Here is a 26373-nt window from a genome sequence, read left to right on the forward strand (position 1 = left end):
CCCCAAAATGGGCATTGTCAGAGCTGGTGACACTTCTGGCAGCTATGGGCATATAAATCCTCTAATAATAATGCAGTGGTAGTGACAAATAAAAGACTGCATTTAAACTGTGAATCTGAAAATGAGTGTGTATGTTACTGCAAAAGGACTTTCTTTTCTTTATACTCTGTTGATTTCATCTTACTCTAGCCCTATTGTGTAAACAAGCTTGCAATAGTCAAGTAGGATTTGCTTTTTTCTCCTTTCACTCAGGATTGAAATTTGCTTACTGCAGTTTGCGAAGAAGGGGAGTTCATAAGTGAGAGGGCACGCTGGACTTACTGGCCTGTCTGACCTCTGTTGCAAATATTACTCACAGAATCAGTAGCATTCAAAATGCTGACAGAAAGATTGTAAGAGGTCAGCAAAGGGTGAACCTGTATAAGAGTCTAGGGACCAACTTTTAAGAGTTACGATAAACTATTAGCTGTATGGTGGCCACAATTGAAATGCAACTGTTCATTTATTACTCTTTTTTGCATTTTTTGATATGTGCCCAAATCAATAGTGATTACTTTCTCCTTTGTTGTAGAAAAAATGTATATAAAAGACTCAGAAGAGTCAAGCCCTGGGATGTTTTAATAAGCAGTTGACATTGAATAAAAACATTATTTGCAAAGAGAGTTTATTAAAATCTTTCAGCTTTGCTCCCTCTCTCTCCCTTGTCACTTGACTCTTACTGAGAACCACAAGGCCATCTACTGAAGATTACATGGTAATCATTAGTAGACAGATGCAATTTTGTCTACCATGTCATCTTTACTTTCTGTTCCAGGAAAATAAGAGTATTTTTAAAGTTAGAGGAAATTTACAGATTTTCTATATACAGGGCATTTTGCAGGCCAGAGAAATGCTAATTAATTCATGTCATAAATGTTTATTGTGCAGCTACTATGTGTACTGGATAGAAAGTAGTATCTGACAGACATGTTCCTTGCCCTCTGAAACTCAGTTTAGAAAAGAGAATACAGGTTCAAATATAATGAACATTTGTTTTATTTTATATTACATAATATCTTTTTGTTTATTTGTTTCTATCTTCATTTTCACCAGGGGAGGGGAATGTGTGGCTATTGGAACTCCTTTCCTATTTTCGTTTTAGGATTGCCATACCTCTGGTTTCCCAGGTATAGTTCATCAAAACTAGGGACAGATCTAGTCTTTGTGGGAACTGCAGCTTATAAAATGTGGAGTTCCTCTTTAGGAAAAAGGATATGCAGCCCTAGAAAATGAGAGGATCCAACTTTAAATAATCGCCTAAATTTTGGAAGAAAATGAACTTAGTACGGTATATTCTTCTTTTCTGAGTGGAAGATACCTTACGTATCATACCAATTCCCAATAAGATTCATCCTTTTGTCTGGGTTATTTTTAGTTTTCAGTAAAATAAATGCGTGTATACCACAACCCCTAAGTACTTCTTTAGACCTTATGGTTTAAATATGGTATGTAAGAGGAAGCTTCTAAAAGTGTTTTCTGTTTGCATGATTTATAGGCAAATATACCTGCACATATAGTTACATTAAAACTTAGATATTTAAGTATATGTTGGAAGAATGAAAAAATTGAAGAACAGAAAAAATTTAAAAACAAAAGAAGGTAAGTCAAATATCTTGTGAGAGTTCTTGAATGAAAAGTAGAAATTTAAAATGTAAAGTTTTTAAAAATAGCAATGTCCAGTAAATGCATGCACATACACATGAAATAACTTAAATGTCATTATGCTCATTTTACTTGCATAAACTTTCAGGACATGAATACAGATAAGGACATAGTTACAGTAGTTAGAATGATTAAAAAATAGTGTGCTCCACACTACGAATTTCACACACATTTTGATTCCTGGGAGACATTTAGAGTCAGCAGACTAAGTGTATAGGTGCTATATTATAAATTGTAAATTGGATGGGAGGCCACCAACTTTGCTATTGGCTATAATACTTTAATTATAGAAAAGTGGCTGGGCCTGGTGGCTCATGCCTATAATCCCAGCACTTTGGGAGGCTGAGACTGAAGGATTGCTTGAGCCCAGCAGTTCAAGGTCACTTTGGGCAACAAAGTGAGACCCTGTCTACCAAAAATTCAAAAAATTAGTCAGGCATAGTGGCACGTGTCTGTGGTCCCAGCTAAATGGGAGGCTGCCTTGGGAGAATTACTCGAGCCCAGAATGTCAAGGCTGAAATTAGCTGTGATCATGCTACCGCACTATAGCCTGGGTGACAGAGTGAGATCCTGCCTCAAATAAACAAACAAACAAACAAACAAACAAATAAAGGAAAAATAAAAAAAGTGCCATTTACATCTGTTTGTGTTTTTTTTTAAATCCTGTTTGAGGTATTTTCTTGTCACTGTACGAAGACATTAAACATATGCATTCTATAATAGGGTAATCAAGTTAAAAAAGAGAAATTTATTTTTTCATAGTATTTTTGTTAAAATTCATTGAAGGATATCTTACAGAAAATGTGGCATTCTTACATTCTGATTATCAGGGCACAACTTGATAAAATTTTAACAGGTGAATAATACTCTGGTAATCAGAATGCAGATTAAGAAAGAGAACACTAAAACCTCAGAACACTGCCTTCCTTGCACTATTTACTCTAAACTCTATTCCATCCATTAAAGATAGTGATGACTGAATTTTAACATAGACTCAGTTTGCCTGGTTGTACATTGACGTGTGTGTGTGTGTGTGTGTGTGTGTGTGTGTGTGTAATTCTTATTTTGATATATATATATTTGGAGATGGAGTTTTGCTCTTGTTGCTCAAGCTGGAGTGCAATGACGCAATCTTGGCTCACTGCAACCTCTGCCACCTGGGTTCAAGTGATCCTCCTGCCTCAGCTTCCCGAGTAGCTGGACTTACAGGTGCGCACCACCATTCCAGGCTAATTTTTTGTATTTTTAGTAGAAACAGGGTTTCACCATGTTAGCCAGGCTGGTCTCGAACTCTTGACCTCAGGTGATCCACCTGCCTCAGCCTCTTGAAGTGCCGGGATTACAGGCGTGAGTCACCACGCCCAGGCATTTTGACATAATTTTAAACTTACAAAGAAGTTGCAAGAATGGTGGAAGAAAGTCCTATATTCCCTTTTCTCCAGATATTTTTTCTTAATTACATTAGAATATATTGGTAGTATGCTCTCTCTCTCTCCTTTCTATATTATTTGCAAATTGGAGCCATCTTATTATTTTAATCCTAAGTACTTTACTGTATATTTCCTAAAAACCAGAACATTCTCTTAGAAAATCACATTTTATTATACAATTCCTATATAGTTTAAAAAATCAGGAAAATTTAGAGTATATTTCAGTGTTTTTAAAAAATATATACTAGGTATGAATTATGCCTTAATGGGTTAAACACAGACTTGTAACTAAATAACTCTTAACTAAGGCCACTCTTTCCTTATAGAAGTTATTGACACTTTTTCAAGGAGAACAGATGAAATTCTAGGAGACATGCCTTGCAAATTCATCATTTAACATGAGAATTGCTACTGGAAGAGCAACAGCTATTTGGGGCCCTAGATTTCAGTGAGGCCCTAAATGGCAACAATTTTAGAATTAATGGCAAATGCAGTCCCTGATTCTTTTTGTTTGTTTTTGTGAATAGACTCACTTCAGCGTCCATCAGATATTCTATTAAAGGTCAGCCTCTTGGTTTCTTGATGCAGTTGCTGTTGGTGATATTTCTTAATATATTAAGATGGAACAACTTACCATTCCATTTTGAGTCATCTTTTAATTCATTAAGCTATAATGTTTGAGTAAGTATAGGGTCTAGCATAGTAGTTTGCACAGAATACTTTCAAAAATACAGATGTTTGAAAAGCAATCTTGCTCTTAAGGACCTTCGATACTAATAGAAAGACCACTCCTGTAAGAAGAATATGTGATGTAATCCCAAGTGCACTAAGGATTTTGATGAGGGAAAAATGATTTCTTCTTGAGTTTATCAGAGAAGATCTTGAAAGAGCCGGCATCTGAGATGTGTGTGAAAGTTATGTAGGTTTTTTATAGGTGACAATAGAAAGAAAAAGAGTATACTGAAATGAATATGTGTGTTATGCCACAAAGACAGAAATTTTAGTAGAATTTAAGGTAGTGAATAGTTTGATGAGAAGGTGGTTTAGCATGAGCAAGAAAAATGAAATATTACTGGAACAATTGTGAAAGTCTGTAAATTACTGGCTAAAAAGTTGGATATTTCTCAGAAAATGTAGGGAACAGTGAACATTATTTTATTTTTTGAATAGGTGATAAATTTATATGATGCAGAATTGGAAAATTCCACATTCTATCCTTTTCTATTGTCTTCCTGGTTCTTACCTCTTAACTACAGCTTCTTGGTGTCTTAAGTATTTTATGTATATATAAGAAATAACAATATACATTATTGATTTCCTTTATTTGGACAGCATAACACACATCCTTTTGGCACATTGCTTTATTCATTAACAATATATCTTGAAAAGCTTTCCACATTGATACATATGGAAAATTTTCAGCATTTTTACTGCTGCAGAACATCAAAGGGATGTATCATCATTAAGTCATACTATATAAAAAACTTTGTTGTTTTCAGGATCTTGTTCTTATATATGTTTCTGCAATGAATATAGTCATATATGTCATTTTATACATAAGTAGTTATTTAGGATAATCTGCCTAGAGTATAATTGATTGGACATGCACATACTCATTTTTTTGTTTGATAAATATGTACTAATTTATACTCCAACCATGAGGATGCATGAATGGAAGTAACTGTGTTTTCAGAAGTTCGTTTTTAAATATGCTATTCTAATAGGTGAAATAATATTGATATAGTTTTATTTGTAGTTTTATTATGGTTGAACTTGAATATGCTTTTATATACTTAAAAGTCATTTGCATTTACTTAATTTTTTATTTTTATTTTATTTATGTATTTTTTTGAGACAGAGTCCGGCTCTGTTGCCCAGGGGCGCGATCTCGGCTCACTGCAAGCTCCGCCTTCCGGGTTCACGCAATTCTCCTGCCTCAGACTCCCGAGTAGCTGGGACTACAGGCGCCTGCCAGCACGCCTGGCTGATTTTTTTTTAGTAGAGACGGGGTTTTACCGCATTAGTCAGGATGGTCTTGATCTCCTGACCTCGTGATCCACCCGCCTCGGCCTCCCACAAGTGCTGGGATTACAGGCGTAAGCCACCGCACCCGGCCTGCATTTACTTTCTATCATGAGTTTGAGTCTTTTGCTCATAAATTTCTAGAAACACTTCATATAGTAAAGAAATCATACTATATGGAGAGTAAATATTATTCTTTAATTACTGTAGTTTCAATTTGTTTACAATATTTCACTTGATCTTAGCCAAAAGGCTGAGAAGTGAATGTTTACAATATTTTTTCATGAAGTTATTGTTAATGTATTCACATATACCTATTTTTAATCTTTTAGCTTCTGGGCTTTTAGTTATAGTTACTTATACCTTAACCACTTAAAGGTTATAAAAGAAATGTCCTATGTTTACTTCTAGAGACTTCGTGGCTTTGTTTTCTACATTTAATGCTTTAATCTCTTTGAAAATAATCTTACATGCAGTAGGGAATATGAATCTACCCCATGTTATTTTTCTACAAAATGGTAACGTATATTTCTTTACTGGTTTGAGCATTAATATATGCTTTTTGGGATATTGTATTATTTTTTATTCAACAATCTAGACTCTATTAAAATTCTCCTCATAGTCCTGCTTTAAAAAAAAAACACAAATTTTTTTTCTTTTGTGCTGTCCTCTGTCAGTCACATTTATTTGCATCCCCGTTCCTTCTTTCATTACAACTTATACCCTGCAAATAAAAGAAAGCCCACCTAAGCGATGAAGAGATTATGTATTATATATTAAGAAGTAGGTAGTTAGAAAAGTTTTCACCTCTGATTGACTTATGGTTCAGAGATCTCAGCAAGGAAACACATTCTTTCTGCCTCTCCATCCTGCAGTTCACTTAATAGCTTCATCCTACTTCTGCTTCCTCTTGTAGTATGCAATGGTTGGTAAGAGCAATGAGCAGTACAGGATTTCTCTTTCAAATCGAGTGAATACAAGGGAAAGAGTTTTCCCCTTTTGTGAATAGAAGTCTTTCCTTCTTTATATTATAGTAGAGACTATTTGCACTGTCTACTTATTCCCAGATAACAATTGACAAACACAGGTACTGACTGATGTATGTCTGATTTTTTGAAACATCCAGGAGCAATGGGAAAATAATTACCTACATTGTCTAAGAGTAACTGGGGCCCAAGTCTGGAACTGGGGAGTTCTGTTTATTTTATTCAGATATCCCTTCTATGGATAAAGCTGGTCTTTCCTTAAACACAGGGACTATTTACAAATAGAATGGATATCTGGATAAAATAGGGATTCTGTTAAAAAAAAGAAAAGGAAAATGTAAGAAGGTTAGGTAGCCAACTGTGTCCACTAGAAATTGTTTTCTTGAGAATTCTATCAGGGGCATTCTTTGCATTCTCTACTTTATATTTGTGGTTAATCCACTATTCTATCTCTCAAAGAATTGATCTATGTGTGAACTGGTTTTGTTACTCTAATTTCTCTGTGTCCAGAATGGCAGCTAATTTTGCTTTCTCTAACCTACGATTTTGAACAGCTGATAAGACATATTTCTTTTAATTGTGGAAATGAGAAGAAGCTAATGACTTCATTATGATGTAAAAGTGAAATGAGTTACTGTGTTTATCCCCATTTTTATGTTATAGTCTGTATTATGACACATACATCTTAAGATTTATTTGCTCAATCCAAAGCTATGAATAAAATGGTAAATACTTTTATTACAGGAGAAATACTTATAGGAACACATTTGTTTTCGGAGGAAGAGATACTTCATTAGCTCTCAAGTGAATTTTGTATTTTTAGTACACTTAAATTCAGGTTTTTATATAATTTGAGTCTGTGATGTTGTCTCAGAATTCACTGGGAGTAAGAGTTCTTCTTTAACACAGCTTTGTGAAGTTTTGTCTCTTACTATTCTTCATTACTTCCCACTTGTTCTTTTTTTTTTTGAGACGGTGTCTTGCTCTGTCGCCCAGGCTGGAGTGCAGTGGCCGGATCTCAGCTCACTGCAAGCTCCGCCTCCCGGGTTCCCGCCATTCTCCTGCCTCAGCCTCCCGAGTAGCTGGGACTACAGGCGCCCGCCACCTCCCTCGGCTAATTTTTTGTATTTTTAGTAGAGACGGGGTTTCACCGTGTTAGCCAGGATGGTCTCGATCTCCTGACCTCGTGATCCGCCCGTCTCGGCCTCCCAAAGTGCTGGGATTACAGGCTTGAGCCACCGCGCCCGGCCCCACTTGTTCTTTTGAAGCTGCTCTATTCTATAGACGTTTGAGGCAATTAGGAGCTGATTGACTGAATTTATTTGCTCTTGTGATATAAAATTCAAGAGGTTTTTTTGTTTGTTTGTTTGTTTTTGGAAACCTAAATCCTTCATTGAGAAAGAAAAGGATGGGAAGCATATCTTCTATCTAGGCTCTTCCTTTATATAGAGGACAAGGAAATATCAGTCATATCCCTGTTGTTATGAAATCAATCAAGTTCCCCTAAAATCTGTATGTTGAGTCTCTAACCCACAAAGTCACTACATTTGGAGATAGGCCTTTAAAGAGGTAATTACGGTTAATTAAGGTCATATGAATGGGACCCTAGTCCAATAGGACTGGTGTCCTTATAAGAAGAGGAAAAGACACCAGTGAAGTTCCTGAATCAAGAAAAGGCAATGTGAGAACACAGCAAGGAGGAGGCCATGTGCAAGTAAAGGAGAGAGGCCCCAGGAGGAACCAAACCTATTGACATCATGATGTTAGACTTCTAACCTCCAGAACTGTGAGAAAATAAATTCCCACTCTTAAGCCACCTGGTTGATGATACTTTGTTATAATAGCCCTAGCAGATTAATACATTTGTAAACATGTTAAAAGCAGACTTTTTAGCAAACAAGCTAGTTATATTAACTAGTGGGAGGGTTTTTATGTGCAGGGTGTTTTTAGCAGCGTGTACTTGGTTGTTTAGCATCTCCTATATTAAAAACAAAAACAAAAACATAAAACCCTAGAATCTATAGATATATGGGGCACAGCTTCCTGGAAAATATTATGCATTCTTTGTGCCTATTTGATTATAAAATGAAAGTGCTTATTACTGACACTTTTTATCTTTTGTATAAGTAATGTGCCAGAACTTATTTATTGTAATAGGAAGAGATCCAGTGAATACTCCACCTTAGTTCTCCCTGGGTCTCTAGACACTAGACTTTTATATCCTAAAAATGATTAATACATTTCTACTTCATACGAGTCTAATTTGACAGTTTGATTCTTGTACCATCTCACTGATGATAAAATTAGGAGTTATATTGTGTAGAATATATAGATGCGTAGGTTATCATTTTTCTATGTTAAGTTTACATAGAGAAGAATAAATGCCACTGGTAAATGGTGACGAAGCATAGAACAATGACTTTTCTACATATCTAATTCAATAAAAGAGTTTACATGTGGAAATTCAACAAAGTAACTATACTCTGGCAATGCACATCAACTTAACTGGTGGGAATATTTACTGAGGTGGAAATACTGCAATTTTATAGCATAGTCTACCAAGGATGAGTATAGTATAATCCACCAACTAAGATAAATTGTCTCCAGTTTTATTAATCAAATGAATATTATGTTGGAAGTGAGCCTTTAAAATTTATATAGTTGTCTACTTCAAGAGCTTCTGATTATATACATCAGAAAAATAAAATTTTTAACAATAAAATTTATTCAAAGGAGCCTCCCAAACATCCCACAGTACATAGCACATGATCTAACAACCCTAACAGTCACAATAATCCACATAATGTCTCATTGTATATGCTTCCGCTTTTAATTTGAAAACAGCCTGTACTTTCTCATCCTTAGCAGAGAGAAAAGAGTAACTGTTCACCATTTCAAGCTTCTTTATTTGTTTGAAAAATGCATTCAGCACCAGTGAGATTTACATGTATTTTTATTCATAAAAAAGTAAAAGTTTTGTCCTTAATGGCACCAATCAACCTCAGTTACTGTAAACTACTTTTATGAAATACATTTATAAAGTATTAGTAGTACTTGCTTTTAAAAGTTATGCTGTTCACAGAGATTTTGAAAATACCTTAATGAAACACACACAGTGAATACCTATATGTTAAAAGAACCATCCTAGATGGAAGAAACAATTTAATGCATGTATTTGTTGTTAAGGATTTCTATCTTGCCCTTATCTCCATCCTAACCACCCTAGCTGTATTAGTTTATTTCCACGCTGCTGATAAAAATATACCCAACCCTGGGCAACTTACAAAGGAAAGAGGTTAATGGACTTACAGTTCCTCATGGCCGGGGATGCCTCACAATTGTGTTGGAAGGTTAAAGGCAAATCTCACATGGCAGCAAACAAGAGAAGAGAGCTTGTGCAGGGAAAGTCCCCTTTATAAAACCATCAGGTCTCATGAGACTTACTGACTGTCACCAGAGCAGCATGGGAAAGACCTGCCCCCATGATTCAATTGCCTCCCACTGGGTCCCTCAAACAACACGTGGCAATGCAAGATGAGATTTGGGTGGGGACACAGCCAAACCCTATCATTTCACCCTGACCCCTTCCACATCTTATGTTCACACACTTCAAAACCAATCACGCCTTTTCATCAGTCCCCCGAAGTGTTAACTCATTTCAGCATTAATGCAAAAGTTCACAGTCCAAAGTTTCATCTGAGAAAAGGCAAGTCCCTTCCACCTATGAGCCAGTAAAATAAGAAGCAAGTAAAATAAGCCAGTATGAGCCTATGAGCCAGTAAAATAAGAAGCAAGTTAGTTACTTCCTACATACAATGGGGATATGGGCATTGGGTAAATACAACTGTTGCAAATGGAAAAAAAAAAAAAAAATGGCCTAAACAAAGGAGTTAACAGCCCCACGAAAGTCTGAAATCCAGCAGGGCAGTCAAATATTAAAGGTCCAAAATGATCTCTTTTGACCCCATGTCATACATTTGGGTCACAGTGATCCAACAGGAGGTTTCCATGGTCTTGAGCAGCTCTGCACCTCTGTCTTTGCAGGACACAGCCTCCCTCCCCACTGCTTTCATGGGCTGGCGTTGAGTATCTGCAGCTCTTTCAGGTGCACGGTGCAAGGTGTCAGTGCAGCTATTATTCTGGAGGACAATGGCATTCTTCTCACATTTCTACTAGACAGCGCCCCAGTGGGGACTCTGTGTAGGGGTGCCCACCACACATTTCCCTTTCTCAATGTCCTAGCAGAGGTTCTCCATGAGCACCCTGCCCCTGCAGCAAACTTCTACCTGAACATCCAGGTGTTTCCATACGTTCTCTGAAATCTAGACAGTAGTTGCCAAATCAATTCTTGACTTCCGTGTACCCACAGGCTCAACATGTGAAACCTGCCAAGGCTTGGGGCTCGCACCCTCGGAAGTCATGGCCTGAGCTGTATCTTGACCCCTTTTAGTCATGGCTAGAGCTACTGGGATGCAGGACATCAAGTCCCTAGACTACACATAGCAGAGGGACCCTGAGTCTGGCTCATAAATCCATTTTTTCCTCTAAAACCTCCTGGCCTATGATGAGAAAGACTGCCACAAAGGTCTCTGTTGTACCTTGGAGACATTTTCCCCATTGTCTTGGTGACTAACTTTCAGCTCCTTGCTACTTACGCAAATTTCTGCAGCCAGCTTGAATTTCCCCTCAGAAAATGGGACTTTCTTTTCTATCACATTGTCAGGCTGCAAATTTTCTAAACTTTTATGATCTGTTTTCCTTTTAAAATTGGATGCCTTTAATGGCACACAAGTCACATCTTTTTTTGTTGTTGCTGTTTTGGAGTCTTGCTCTGTCACCCAGGCTGGAATGCAGCGGCATGATCTCAGCTCACTGCAACCTCCCCCTCCCAGGTTCAAGCAATCCTCCTGTCTCAGCCTCCCAAGTAGCTGAGACTATAGGCCCATACTACCGTGCCCAGCTAACAAGTCGCGTCTTGAATGCTTTTCTGCTTAGAAATTTCTTCTGCCAGATACCCTAAATCATCTCTCTCAAGTTCAAAGTTCCACAAATCTTTAGGACAGGGGCAAAATGCTGCAAGTGTCTTTGCTAAAACATAACAAGAGTCACCTTTGCTCCAGTTTCCGACAAGTTTCTCATGTCCATCTGAGACCACCTCAGACTGGATTGCATTGACCATATCACTATCAGCATTTTGGTCAAAGACATATAACTATACGGAGAACCCACTCCCAGTGTTTAATGTGGGTTCTTTTCTATTTCCTAAGTGTCTCGGCTGGGTTGAGAAATAAAGGGAAAGAGCACAAGAGAGAGAAATTTAAAGCTGGGTGTCCGGGGGAGACATCACATGTTGGCAGGATCCGTGATGTTCCCCGAGCTGTAAAACCAGCAAGTTTTTATTAGCAATTTTCAAAAGGGGAGGGAGTGCACGAATAGGGTGTGGGTCACAGAGATCACACACCACAAGGTAATAAAATATCACAAAGCAAATGGAGGCAGGACAGGATGAGATCACAGGACCACCGGATGAGGTGAAATTAAAATTGCTAATGAAGTTTCCAGCATGCATTGTCATTGATAACATCTTATCAGGAAACAGGATTTGAGAGCAGATAACCTGTCTGACCACAATTTATTAGGTGGGAATTTTCTCATCCTCATAAGCCTGGGAGTACTATAGGAGAATGGGGCTTATTTCATCCCTTCAGCTTTAACCATAAAAGACGGGACGACTTGAAAAGGGGCGTCTATAGGCCTACCTTCAGGGCACATTCTCTTTCTCAGGATGTTCCTTGCTGAGAAAAAGAATTCAGCGATATTTCTCCTATTTGCTTATGAAAGAGAAGTATAGCTCTGTTCCTTCTGGCTCACCGACGGCCAGTTCAAAGTTACCTCTCTTGTTCCCTGAACATACTGTTATCCTGTTCTTTTTTAAAGATGCCCAGATTTCATATTCAAACACACATGCTCTACAAACAATTTGTGCAGCTGACACAATCACGGGGTCCTGAGGCGACATTCATCCTCTTCAGTTTACACAGAAGATGACAGGATTAAGAGATTAAAGTAAAGACAGGCATAGGATATCACAAGAATATTCATTGGGGAAGTGATAAGTGTCCATGAAATCTTCACAATTTATGTTCAGAGATTACAGTAAAGACAGGTGTAAGAAATTATAAAAGTGTTAATTTGGGAAACTAATAAATGTCCATGAAATCTTCACAATTTATGTTTTTCTGCTGCTGCTTCAGCCGATCCCTCCATTCAGGGTCCCTGACTTCCTGCAACATACAACAAGTCTCTAGGGAGTTCCAAACTTTCTCACATTTTTTCTGTTGTCTTCTGAGCCCTCCAGACTGTTCCAACCTCTGCCTGTTACCCAGTTCCAAAGTTGCTTCCACATTTTCAGTTATCTTTAGAGCAGAGTCCCACCCCACTCCTGGTACCAATTTACTGTGTTAGTCTGTTTTTACACTGCTGATAAAGACATACCTGAGACTGGGCAATTCACAGAAGAAAGAGGTTTAATGATCTTACAGTTCCATGTGGGTGGGGAGGCCTCACAATCATGACAGAGGGTGAAAGGCATGTTTCACATGTCAGCAGACAAGAGAAGAGAGCTTGTGCAGGGAAACTTCTCTTTATAAAACCATTAGATCACATGAGACTTTATTCACTATCACAAGAACAGCATGGGAAAGACCTGCTCCCATGATTCAATTACCTTCCACAAGGTCCCTCCAACAACACATGGGAATTCAAGATGAGATTTAGGTGGGGACACAGCCAATCCACTAGAAAACAGCAAAGCTGTATAATTATTAAACATTGTCATGGAAAAGTAATTCCCCAACTCTACTTGGAACTATATGTGATGTTCTTTACATTTATCATACCCTCTTTATGCTAAACTAAAATATTTAGTTGTAATTTATGGTAACTATTTATAGTTCCTCTTTTTTTCCCTCTCTGAATTTTCTGCAATACCCTGCAAAGTTGGCATATTATCTACCTTTTTCTTTTAATTTTACTATTTTTGTGAACAAAAATGTCAGAACATGAAGTACCTTAAGTCAATTTTTTTTAATGGTGAAAAATTTTTAACACTGTGAGGGGCCAGTAAAAGAGATTACTTTCATTGTTAGGGACATTTTGGCATGAGTCAAATAACATGACAGTCAATTGTGTTCTTTGATGAATGTACAAGTATAATGAATTTCAGTTATTGGAGAGCTTCTCTTTCTCCTTTGACTTGTTTGTTCTCTCAATTTCTGCACTCTCATTTTTGTTCTTTTGTAAAGAGTTTCTGGTAAGGACTATGCATTAGTCAGTTTTAAGAACCCAAACTTTATCAAAGAAAATTATCTCTTTAAAATATTTGCACTGATGGAAAGATATATGAACCACCCAGTCTTATTTTATTGGATCCCAATTTAGTTTGTGTTTGTGTGTATGTGTGAGTGTTTATCTGACATCAACCATTATCTTTTAACATTAGCATGAGACAATATGCTAGTCTGAAACAGAAAAATATATATCACTCCTACCAAAGCCAGTCTATATTTTAATTGCTTTTTCCTGAAAGTAGAATCACGTATAACTTAAAAACAGATTGAAATGAAAGGGAAAAAACTGATTCTGTAATTAACTTACCATGTGACCTTCACCACACTGATAGTCCTTACATATCTAAATTTCTAAATCTGCCAAATGAAGCGATTGATTTTACATGATTTCAAAAATATATCATTTTTTTGACAGTCCTAGAAGTTTTAGATAATTCTCTGTTCTAGTCTACTGCAAAGGAATAGCAGCAGGTAAAAACTATAATGTTTGACCCTGAAGATTATTATGTGATATGTGTAAGGGTCTTAATGTGTATGATTCCATTTTTAGGGGTGCAGGAGATAAAGTTTATTTTCCAAAATGGATAAATACAAAATGATTTTTGCAATAAAAATGTATTGTGAGGGAATCTTTTGAATCAATGTGATTACTTATTGTGGAAGATACAGGCCATATCGCATAACGTCTTGCCTCAAGGATCTTATCACTTAGTGAGTGAAATAAAACAATTACACAGATAACTGCCAGTAGGCAGCACTAAATGTCTTAAGTGACGGATAGAGAGAGAGGTAAGAAGGGTCCAGCCAAATGCTAAAATGTTAATAAAGCCCAGATCACAGGCGGTAATAATCAAATGAATTGAACAGGCTTAGGAGAAATCCATGAAAGAAATAAATCTGTATCCCTGGGATCTTTCCATTTTTGAGAACATATTATGTTTGAATCTCTTAGGAATGTGCGGTTCTCCTTCCCTTTAAAATAGTTACAGTATGACTTTCATTAAAATCTTGGATTTTGTCTATCATAGCAGACAATAGCAGCATTTTATGCCCTGTGAAGAATTGTATGCTTAATTTTGGAAACAAGATATAAGGAAAGAGGCTCTCTAAGCTGTTAGAAACAAAGGATTTTTAAAATCTTTCTGCTCTCATACCTCCATAAAGGTTGTCTTTTCTCCTTTAAAGTTATAGGAAATATTCTGAATACTAATGTGACAGAACCAGATGCAATCCCCGAATACCGTATTTGCTTAATGATAAATTCCTAGTCCTTACCTTTAAGGAGATTTGACAATTCACTTTGTCCTTTAGCCTTGCGGTAGTCAGGAAAGTTATGCACAATGTTTTTATGCTCATTCCTCCTATTTTGCTGTTAGCTATCATTAATCCCTAATGCCTGGAACTGCATAAATTTCTTCCACAAAGAAAGTCCACAGGTCGTTTTTATTTGGAGCACTTTTTTTTTTAATATGCGCCACAATATATTCCGTTATGTATTACCTCGTCTGAATGCAAAACTGTTTTATATGCAGATTTAAGGTAATGAGCACTCAAGTTTAAAAAATGGTTCTGGTATCCTGTAGCTTCTCAATAATAATATACTCTTACATTCCAACAGAGAAGGATGGATTATGGGTTTTTCAATTTGCATCAGGCATATTAATTGCAGAGTAGGGCTTCTACATAAAATATCAATGTACTGGAACAAACTGTTAATGTACCAGAATATGAACACTTACATTCATTTCTGGAGCTTTAAAAGGAATCATCCCCCTCCCCCGCTTTTTTAAATCTATACCTCTGGAGATGGTACAGTTTTTTAGTCAGTTAATGAGAACTATGTAACCACCATTTCTCCAAAAATCCCTAATTAGATTAAATGCAATAGGGCTATTTTAGTCATTTCTGCTGGGGAAGAATACAACAAGTCATTAGGGAAAGGGAATAATTTAGAAGGTTTGAAAGAAACTTATTTTAGAGTTACTTTTAAGAAACATGATATGGAAGATCAACTTTATGTCCTAGTTGGAGGCAGGGAGGCATACTCAACTTTTATTTGCATTATATTTCTCAACTGTGAAGAGAATACCTAAACTAGTAAAAGTTTAATTGAAAGTTTTATAAGTAATTTTCAGCCAACGTTTTGCACTGTAGGTTTGATTGTAGAGAACTGGTACTTTATTTCATGGAAGTACGTGAATTATATATTTTCTTGTAAGCATAAAATTGTGAATGTCCATATTTTTAAAAAGCATTATAATAATAAAAACTCTCGTGCTGTAATTTGTCTAATAGATTTGGTAACTAATATAAATTGTAGATACTCTGGTTAGACTAGAATACAGATTAAAATATTTTTAAATATGTTCCTTTTTTCTTTAATGTGGACATTTCTTATTTTTCAAAAAATAAAGCAAGAGGAAGAAATAAAGTTGAGATTTAAACACGGCTACGTATTTTTTCCTGAAGCTTGTACTTAATATGCAAATGATAAGTATTTGGTAAATATTCATTAAGTAAATATCACATCTTTCACATTTATTTTTCACTTTACATTTTTGACACTTGATAAAATCTGTGATTTTATTATTTTCTAACAAAAATAGAATGGAGGCCCACTTTTCAAATCCATTCTGGAAAAGACAATATTTGAATTTTTATGCCACAGCTGTAAGTAACGAATTATCTCACTAGAGAAGAGAAGAAATGCTACCCACATAATCCAACAGGAGACTTGGTTCATTTCGTGTCTGGAAGAGTCAGTGCAATGTTACAAACTGAAATGAATTTCCTTTTCAATCATCAGGTGAAAAAAGGAGTGAGAATGTCCTGCTTTAAAAAAAAAAAAAAAAAAAAAAATCAATGTAACCTTTTTTTTTCCCATCATCCTGAAGAAATAATATGTGTTTGTTTGTGTGGGGGTATGTGTTTTATTTTGCAGTGTTAGTTTTGACCTCATTATTATGCTGTTATTAAAGGCTAAGTATGTCATGGATCAAAATGAAGGCAAAATAGACTTTTCTCAGCATTAAAGCACAACCTAATTTATGGCAAAAGTAATTTCCATCCTGTTTTAAAGAAACAGCCCTGGACAACATGAGTTTTCCTTTGCTGTATCATGCTGGCTGAAAAACAGGGGTTAGATATGCATTTCATGCAAAGAACAGGGAAAATCACTAGAACTGTAAACTCTGCATTTGCTGGGTGCTAACATTTTGAGAAATGCTAAAACTGTGTTATTTTGGTTTTGTATTACATTTAGTAAGTGTATTTTAAACTCAAAGAATTTGATTTTCAGTAAGAAGCCCAAATAAAGTGTTGCAACTGTTTTATTTAAGGTCAATTCTTTCAACTAAACACCTTTTATTTCCAGATGTGTTTTCCCTCTCATTTGAAATGCCGCATAACACAAGATGCTGCCTGTTTTGTGTGCTTTTTTCTACTGCATACATAGATCGAAAATAGGTTCAAGTGCCTCATTTGAAAATCTTTTACTTAATTCCACCCATTGAAACGATGACATCATGTTTTCAGAATTTACCTTTCTTGGTAAACATCACCAACAAAAGGTTAATGTTTATGAAAGACATCTTAAATCTTAATGTGATGCATACAACATTTTAAATTTATATAAACTTTTACTAAATTAAACAATAACTACTTTGAGGTTATAAGTGATAATTTTAGAGGTAAGGATGAAAGGCACCTGCCCCTCATCCTGATGCATCTACCTTCTGTATCCTCTGATAAAAATCAAATGAAAATTAATCTCAGGTTCAAAGTGGTATTAACTGTATTCAAGAATCTTATGATGTCCTTTACTTCCTTTGAAGCATTACCTGATGACATAACCACAATTTCAGCATAGCTGTTGACTTTTGATTGTAGGTTTTATTTTGTTTTTTATTTTTACATTCTTGTGGGGAAAGGGGTTTAATCTCTTAAACTCTGTTGGCAAATTACATTGATGAATGCGTTCTGACAGGAAGCTTTACTGAAATGAAAAGGAGTTGTGTGTAAGGGTGGGAATAACTATTCTAAGAGCTTGTTCATGGTTCTCGTTGCCAGGGAAACCACTGCTTTGTCTGTACGTGTTTGGAATGGCTGCCTCATTAGAACTCAGGCTCCTAGACAGTCACTTGTAATATTGATAAAATGAAAGGAATGAACTTATTTTAGTAATTAACTTCAAATTAATAAAAATAGCATATTTAAAAGACAGAGGTTTGAAAGCTAAACATACAGAATTATGGGGGAACAATGAATTTAATATTGATTAGGCCTGTTCAGCCACTTGTGTGACTGGAAGCAAAATTTTATTTTTTACTTTCTCTTTGCCTTTTTACATATTTATGGGGAGTAAGCAAATGGACGATTATATGTTAACACCACCAAATAAACTTGGGATATGAGACATCCTGATTTTTTCATAAATATACAGGTATTTTTCTTATTAATTCATTTTTTCCCATTGCCATGACTGGCCTGTGTCATGGCCAAAATATTATAAAAACAGATTGAATTTACTGGCTCTCAAGGGCACAAAAGTTAGTGAAAACTTAGATTGGAAACTCATCTATGGGTAGTTTCATTTTTCTTGTAAGAAAAAAAGAAGTAGCACACTAAGAAATTATGTGAACCAATATTAAAAACAAAGAGGATAACATATTATTACTCTAAATTTAAAGAATTTTTAAAAAGACAAGAAACAGGCATAGATAAAAATATTTCAAGTTCAAGGAGCTAAGACTAACTCTTAATATAATACTACTTCTTCCTTTTTTTTTTACTATAAGCTAAACTTCCTTTGGAAATTTTTTGACATTTAAAATGTTTGTTTTTAACTCATGACAAAGAGATGGAATATTTTAATAAGTTTTCTTCTTCCAACAACAGAAGTTCTTTAAATTTCTTGTTCTATCATTCTATATAAATATACTCAAAGTACTACAATCTTAAATATTATTATTTAATATTTTTTTCCTAAAGGAACAAAGAAAAACAAAATCCAAAGATCTTTTTTAAAAGTCTATATTATTCAAAAAAGTTGGCTTCAAAAAACTGGGTATATTGTTTTTTTATTTGTAGTACTGTTTTAGGAAAAGAAATGTCAAAATGATATTTTGGACTTTGCAAGTCCTGTTTTGGTTAGAAATGTCAAAAACTTAATTTTATGTATGTTAAAACTTAAAATTGCCATTAGACATTCAAGAGAAGATGTTTATAAGGAATATTTTATAGATGTAGGATTCATGGGATGTGGATTTTATTTGAGTGTGGAATAAGAGAAAGGTGGGGATGAAGTCTGGGTTTAACATGACTCCCAGGCCTGGATGAGTAATTGTGTGGAAAACAGTGCCTTTCATTGAGATGAAACTGCTAAAACAATGGTTTTCAATCTTGCCTACACATAAGCATCACCTGGAGAACTTTAAAAAAATACTAATTCCTGAAATCCAACCTTAGAGATTCTTATTCAATTGAAATGAGTTTGAGTCTATAACAGTATTTAAAAAATTGCTCTCCTGGTGATTCTAATATGAAACCACCTTTGATTACCCTGATACTAAAATTCATTCTTGTGCTTCCTAACTTTCAGGTTGCCCAAACCTTAGGGGCACCTGAAATATTTTTAAAATCTCAATGTCCAGGTACTCCAGATCAATTATATCAACATTTCTGAAAGTCAGTCTCAGAATTTTATTTTTATTTTTATTTTTATGTTTTTATTTTTTAAGGCAGAATCTCTTTCTCCCTCTGGTGCCCAGGATGGAGTGCAGTTGCACACTCTTGACTCACTGCAACCTCTGCTTTCTGGGTTCAAGCGATTCTCCTGCCTCAGCCTCCCTAGTAGCTGGGATTACAGGTGTGCACCACCATGCCATGCTTAATTTTGTATTTTTAGTAGAGACAGGGTTTCGCCATGCTGGCCAGTCTGGTCTCAAACTCTTGACCTCAGGTGATCCTGTCGCCTTGGCCTTCCAAAGGTGTTGGGATTACAGGCCTAAACCACTGTGCCCAGCTCAGTCTCAGAATTTTAAATTTCCTCGAGTGATTCTTATGAGTGTCAGGGCTGGGGAATCATGTTACTAAAGAAAGAAAAGTTCAGGTGGAGAAGCCGCTGTTTGACAAAAACATGGTATTTGAGGTGGATCTGGAACACCATTCTGGAAGGACTTAGTAGGTTTTTCAATATGAATCTGATGTTATGCAGCAAAAGTCTATGTGGGCTACAGAAACATAATGTGTAACAGTGGAACACTGCAAGAGGAGGCAGCCATGAGGGTGCTTACAAAGAAGGATGAAAAAGGAACGAAGAGCAGAAGGTTGGGAAACAGTGGCCTTTGAGAGGAGGGAAGGAGAAAAAGAACTAGAACTGAAAACTGAGAAAAATATAGAAATGGATTTGGAAAGAATGATGTCATAGAAATCAAGGCTTTTAAAGAAAAGTTGAGACTCAGTATGAAAAAATAATACAAAAACTAAAAATAGTTGACTTGGAAATCAAGAGAGGTATTAGTGCCCTTCAAAAGAACTGTTTTAGGGGAGAAGTGGAAGTAAAAAGTATTTGGAATACATGAGAGAGGAATGAGAAACCAATGTCTGAGTTAGTAGAACAGTGGTTTCAAAATATGACAGCGTATAAGAATCACATGGGAAGTTTAAAAACAAACAAACAAAATGATGCCTGTAACTGTACCCTAGACCAAAGGAATCAGAATTTCTTGAGGAGGGAAAAGGATATCAGTGTGGCTCACAAGCCCCCCAGGGTGACTCTAATGTGCAGCCAGATTTGAAAAACATTTCATAGAATATTCTTTCAGAAACTTGACTGAAAATGAAAGGTGAGGATTTAGAGTAGTTTCTACTTGGAGGTGGAAGTTGTGAGAGAAAAATAAGAGACTTGACTATAAGAACTATGACAGAGCCACGGTGTTTGAACATTAGTTGAAAATACTTGAGATCAGAATTCAGGTTATGGAAGAAATGGAAGCATAGAAATCAAAGTCACTAGTGGAAAAATCCCCTCTACAAAGAGAATGGTGAAAAACTCATCCTGTGTGCCTGTAGAAAAAGATGTGAAAATGAGTAAAATTCTAATTTGGTTGCTTTTATTTTTGTTTGTTATATAAAGAGATACAGACAGGATGTTGAGGGAATCTTACTAACAACCACAATTTCCCATATAATTATATTCACTCCTTGCATTTGTAGCGGTGGAAATGTAAGGGACTTGAAGTGCTTGTTATCAATTTGGAATAACTTATGTGGGAAATGGAAAAGATGACCCATAAAGATAATGTTTAGTTCATATAGACGAGGTGAGGCTTAGAGTGTCATAATCTACACAAATACGTAGTTTCCTCTAATGGCATTCTAATATCAAGATAAACAAGGAGGAAAAAAATGGCACTTTTAAACACTATGAGTGCAGGCATGAAATTTCTGTTTAAAATTGCCCATCATTTGTTTAGATGAAAGAAAAAACAAGGGAGGTGCTTATAAACTGAGATAAAAAGGGAAGAATCTGAATCTTTCAATAGTACAAAAAACAGATAGATACAGAAGTACTATCTTCTTTTAGTATTTGTGAAGTATTGGTTCCAGGACCCCTCAGATATCAAAATCTGCAGATTCTCTAGTCCCTGATAAAAAATGGTATAGTATTTACACATAACCCACACACATCTTGCTATATAATTTAAATAACCTCTAGATTACTTATCATACCTAAAACGATGTAAATGCTCTGTGAATAGTTGTTATACTGTATGTTTTGTATTATTTCTATTGTTATATTGCTATTTTTATTGTTTTTTCCTCAAATATTTTCAATCCGTGTCTCTTTGAGTCCACAGATAGAGAATCCATAGATAGGAAAGACTCACTATAGCAAAGAGGTGAGCAGGTAAAATACGAAATTAATTTTACTAACACTCTTAGAGATTGAAGTTCTAATTTTGAAATAGTTTGAGATGAAGAATAGTCCAAGAATGTCTAGGAACACTATAATCCAAGATAATGGTTCTAGGATGTAAAGTACGAGGGAAAATTAATACATTTAAACCAAAGGATTTAGAAGTTATATCACTGTACACTTATCAACCTAGATACTATTCATGACAAAAGCAGAATTCAGTATGAAAAGAAATAGTAAATGATCAATGAGTGGGGCAGTGGGGGAAGGAGAGAGAGGGGAGATAGGAGACAGGGGAATGTGAATAATCTGGGTTCTTGATGTTTCAGCTTCTGATAGCACCACAGCTTCCTGCAATGGATTATACACTGCCACTAGGAAGATAAAAAATCACTGAGAGAAGCCATCTTTGGTTAGATTTATCTTTTTGAGTTTAGAAATATCCATAAAATACTGTTTTTCTCATGGAATGACAGTAACTCAAAGCAACTCTGGATTTCTAATTCAAAACTACTCTAGGTTTCTAGGAATAAGAAAAGGTGTTTTTTTTGTTTATTTTTTTTTTTTTTTTCCACCTATGTATGACTTTCACTGATGGGAGTTTACAGGGTTTGATTAAGTAGGAGATTTTGATAATATATCTTAAGGTATTAGAGTGATATGAATTTCACATGATTTTAGAAATATTGAAAGTTTTGTTTTATTTTATTTTATTTTTTGAGACAGAGTCTCTGTCTGTTACCTAGGCTGGAGTGCAATGGTGCAATCTCAGCTCACTGCAACCTCTGCCTCCTGGGTTCAAGCAATTCTCCTGCCTCAGCCTCCCAAGTAGCTGGGACTACAGGTGTGCACCACCATGTCCAGCTAATTTTTGTATTTTTAGTAGAGATGGGGTTTTATCATGTTGGCCAGGCTGGTCTCGAACTCCTGACCTCAGGTAATCCACCCACCTCGGCTTCCCAAAGTGCTGGGATTACAGGCGTGAGGCACCACACCTGAACGATAGTTTTATAAAATCTAGATTTAAGGCAGAATTTAAAAACAGAATCTCTAATACGAAAACCTTTTTCTATATTATTATTTTTTAAATTTAAAAGTAAACTTTAGTGTCGAAAATGCAAACTTGGGGAGGGCAGAAAGACCACACATAAGGCTGCCACTTCACACCTGGAGGGTCACATGGCGGCTGGGCAGAGGCACTCCTCACTTCCCAGACGGTGTGTATGAATCACAATGTAGGGGATAAAGACCTTAGATAACAATCTTGAAAGTAAAAGTGGTTAAGAGAAAAATGCAAAAGAGTTTAGAGTGATGGCTGAAAGAACTCAATAATAGATTATCTTTCACTGACAAGAATGAAGAGAAAAATATGGTTTCAAAATACTTACCATAAACAATGTACAGATTTGTGTAACAGGTTATTGTATATGATAGTTGAAAGAAAATAATGATTTGAGATGGGAGGAAGTCATTTTTATTAAGACATAATAATTTTCAATTTAATGGCTGGACATTTATGTGGCTTTTAAAAGTCAGTGCACTTCCAAAGTGGCACTGCAATACGTGGAAAATGTCAGTACTGGAGATGTTGCATGCCATCCACGCAGAAGTGGGCATTCAAATCTTAAGAATGTATGAGATATCACAAAACATAGTTATAAATGATGACAGTAAGAGAACCACAGAATGTTGAACCATGATATTAAGGAAACATGTAGCATGGTGTGACTAGAGAACATAGTCTCGGAAATCAGACTGAATTGTGTTTGTATTGTGGCTTCAGGATTTGTTATGTTACTTTGAGCTTTCCTATCAAATGGACAACTTCATTGTATTATTATTATAAATTAGAAATAACTTTCTAACAGGATTGTGGAAGTGTATGTGTGTTTATGTGTACACACACAAAGAGAATATAAATAATTATTAAATAAATATTTCTATTTTATGGTAGATTGTAAATAAAAACTAAATCAAAAGTTAAGTCAAAGTAGTCAAGAAGATTACAAGGTATAAGAAAAATTCAGTATTTTAGAAACCAACAGAGAGAGGGTTTTAATGACAGTGATTGGTCAACAGTTTCAAAAACCACTAAGAAAAATTGCTCCTAGAAGATAAGAGAATGAGTCTATGCCTTACAATAAGCCTAGGATCACATTTCTTAATTTATTCCTCTCAAAATTGAAACATAAACTACTTCTATCCATATTGTCTTATTTGCCTTATGTAAAAGAAAAAAGGAAGCAAACGGTTGCCAAATGTTTTAAAGCGTATATTGTCTCTCTCTCCATTCTTCCCTCTCTGTCCTCTCTCATCTCTCTTTTCTCCCCTTCTTTCCCTCTCCTCCCACTGTATTTCTCCACATTTTCTAGACCTATCAGTTTTACAACAGAGAAGTCGCATTTGAAGATTTAATATAATCTTCCCAAATGAGATTATTATTTTCCATGATTTTCACGGTATTCCATAACACAAACACATCACCATTTATTCTTTCTGTAGTAGACATTTAGGTGATTTAAAATGTTTACATTATAAATAACGATAATTTAGTAATAAGTATCTTAGAGAATTTATTCTAAGTTAAAAACAAAAATAGAGATTTAATATAAGTCCAACTGATAAACATATATAGTAGGGAAAATTTTAAAGTTATCATACACATAAAAATCCAAAAGCTGACCCAATTACATTTGTGTTTTTGGCATAGCAAGATTTATTGATTGATCAATGCCATGTGTATGGTGGATATGCTTGCCTTGTCTCACAGAAAGGCAAACAAGCAGCCCATTACATTAAAGCATGTGGATTACAGTTTAGTCCCTATGGAAAAATAATATAACTTCCTTATTCTTACTCCAATCTTTAAGGATCTCAAATAAAAGAAAAATAATTGCATAATTCATCATCTTTTGTGATTTGAGACATACATGATCATGTTATTGGCAGAAAATGAGTTGGTTTTATACATTTTATTGATGTGTCCCCAGACATGTATAATTAGTTGGCCATATTCTTGTTTCTCCACCTTCAAAAGAACTGGTTACTGTGATTACTTTTTATGAGGGTGATAATTACAAAATAGAATTGAGTTGAATGAAATTAAAGAGAAACTGAAAAAAAATTCCCTGCCAGGAAAGAATTTCATTTGAATGGGTACAAAGTTCTTTACAATTCTTACTTAGCTGAAGTGTATTTCTAGTTGTGTTTGTAGATTTATATCATTATGAAAATAGCCACTTCCTAGGTTCTCATTTTTCGTATAAAAACAGTGTTCACTAGGAGTAAATTTCTTCCCTGAATTCAATTTCTGAATATTCACAAGGTGAAAATTGTGTTCACCTCTTTTCAAACGGAGATTCTCTGAATTGTAATTGGGTGACTATTTCATAAATCAAATCTCAGCATATATCACTTTAAAATGATATAGGGTAAAAGGGCCCAAAGTGTGTGTGCACACCTGGATGTGTGTGTGTGAGCATGATGTGGAAACTATGTGGATAGATAAATATCTAAAATAATATGTATATACATAGCATGATGTTCTAATAATTACCAATAAGATCATGTCTTCAGCAGAGAGTAATGCATACCGAGTTTTTAAATTTTTAATTTTTTATTTTCATATCTGATTATTTTGCTATGATCTCTTTTTTATCAGAGGAGTTACTAAAAATATGAGTAGATAAGAATACATTTGAATTTTTATGTGTATGATAACTTTAAAATCTTACCTACCTTATATATTTCTCAGTTGGACTTATATTAAATCTCTATTTTTGTTTTTAACTTGGAATACATTCTCGAAGATACTAATTAATAAATTATCATTTTTTATAATGTAAACATTTTAAATCACCTAAATGTCTACTACAGAAAGAGTAAATGGTGATGTGTCTGTGTTATGGAATACCCTGAAAACCATGGAAAATAATAATAAAGCTCTATATACATTGACATGGAAAGAATAAATTAATAAATTATTTAACTGAAAGAAAATCATCGTAGTTGTATAAATGAATATATGTACCTGCAGGGCTGCAACATTATGCCACTCAAGCAAGTACATAATTCAGTAGTGCTATTAGGTAAGGATTATAGATATTTCCGCATACAAATATACAGTGAAGAGAAACAATTAATATTTTTAAAATATATATATGTTTATACATATGTCAAAAAAGTTATGAAAGTAAATACTGCAAATTACTAACAGTGGAAACTCTTAACAAGTAGGTGTAATTTTGCTTTTCATTTTGCATTACACACTTTTGTATTGACTGAAGATTAAAATTAGATTTGTGTTACATTTTTTTCTCTAAAAATGTAACTATAATTGAAAACCTCGTTTCTGAATTGTACATTCTGTTTAACTCATGTACTTTCTCTTTAATCATCAATTTCTTCACGACATCACAAAAATACTAGAAACTTTCCAATTAAAGAAAAAAAAACTAAAAATCAGGAAAATAAAGAAGCATTTTAGAACCAAACCTTCTCTTACTGCCATCACTCTTTATTCCAGGCCTTGAAATGAAATAGCACAGACTGTCTTGTCCCCTCTCCCGAAGATGCTTGGTTTATTCAGTAATCAACTCCCAACTTTGCAATGGCCCAGAGAGATAGCCTTTACTTTGCATACCTTCTAAAACACTAGCCTGATTCAAGTATTTATCATTCTTGAATTATAGCTAGCAACTTCACTGGTTTCTTTGCCTGTAATTTCTTACCTCTGCAGTCATCCCCAGATATTGCCATAGGGCTATCTTCCTAATGCAGAGATCAAATCATTTTGTTATTCTTAAAATATTTTTGGCTCTATCATCCACAGAGTAAGTTTCAGATTTCTAGACATAACATCACGACCTTTCATGTCTTATTGCCAGATTGCTCTTTTAGCATCACTTCAAACTCCCCTTCCTTCCTTCCTTCCTTCCTTCCTTCCTTCCTTCCTTCCTTCCTTCCTT

This window comes from Piliocolobus tephrosceles, chromosome 6 (assembly GCF_002776525.5).
Source record: "Piliocolobus tephrosceles isolate RC106 chromosome 6, ASM277652v3, whole genome shotgun sequence".
Lineage (NCBI taxonomy): Eukaryota > Metazoa > Chordata > Mammalia > Primates > Cercopithecidae > Piliocolobus > Piliocolobus tephrosceles.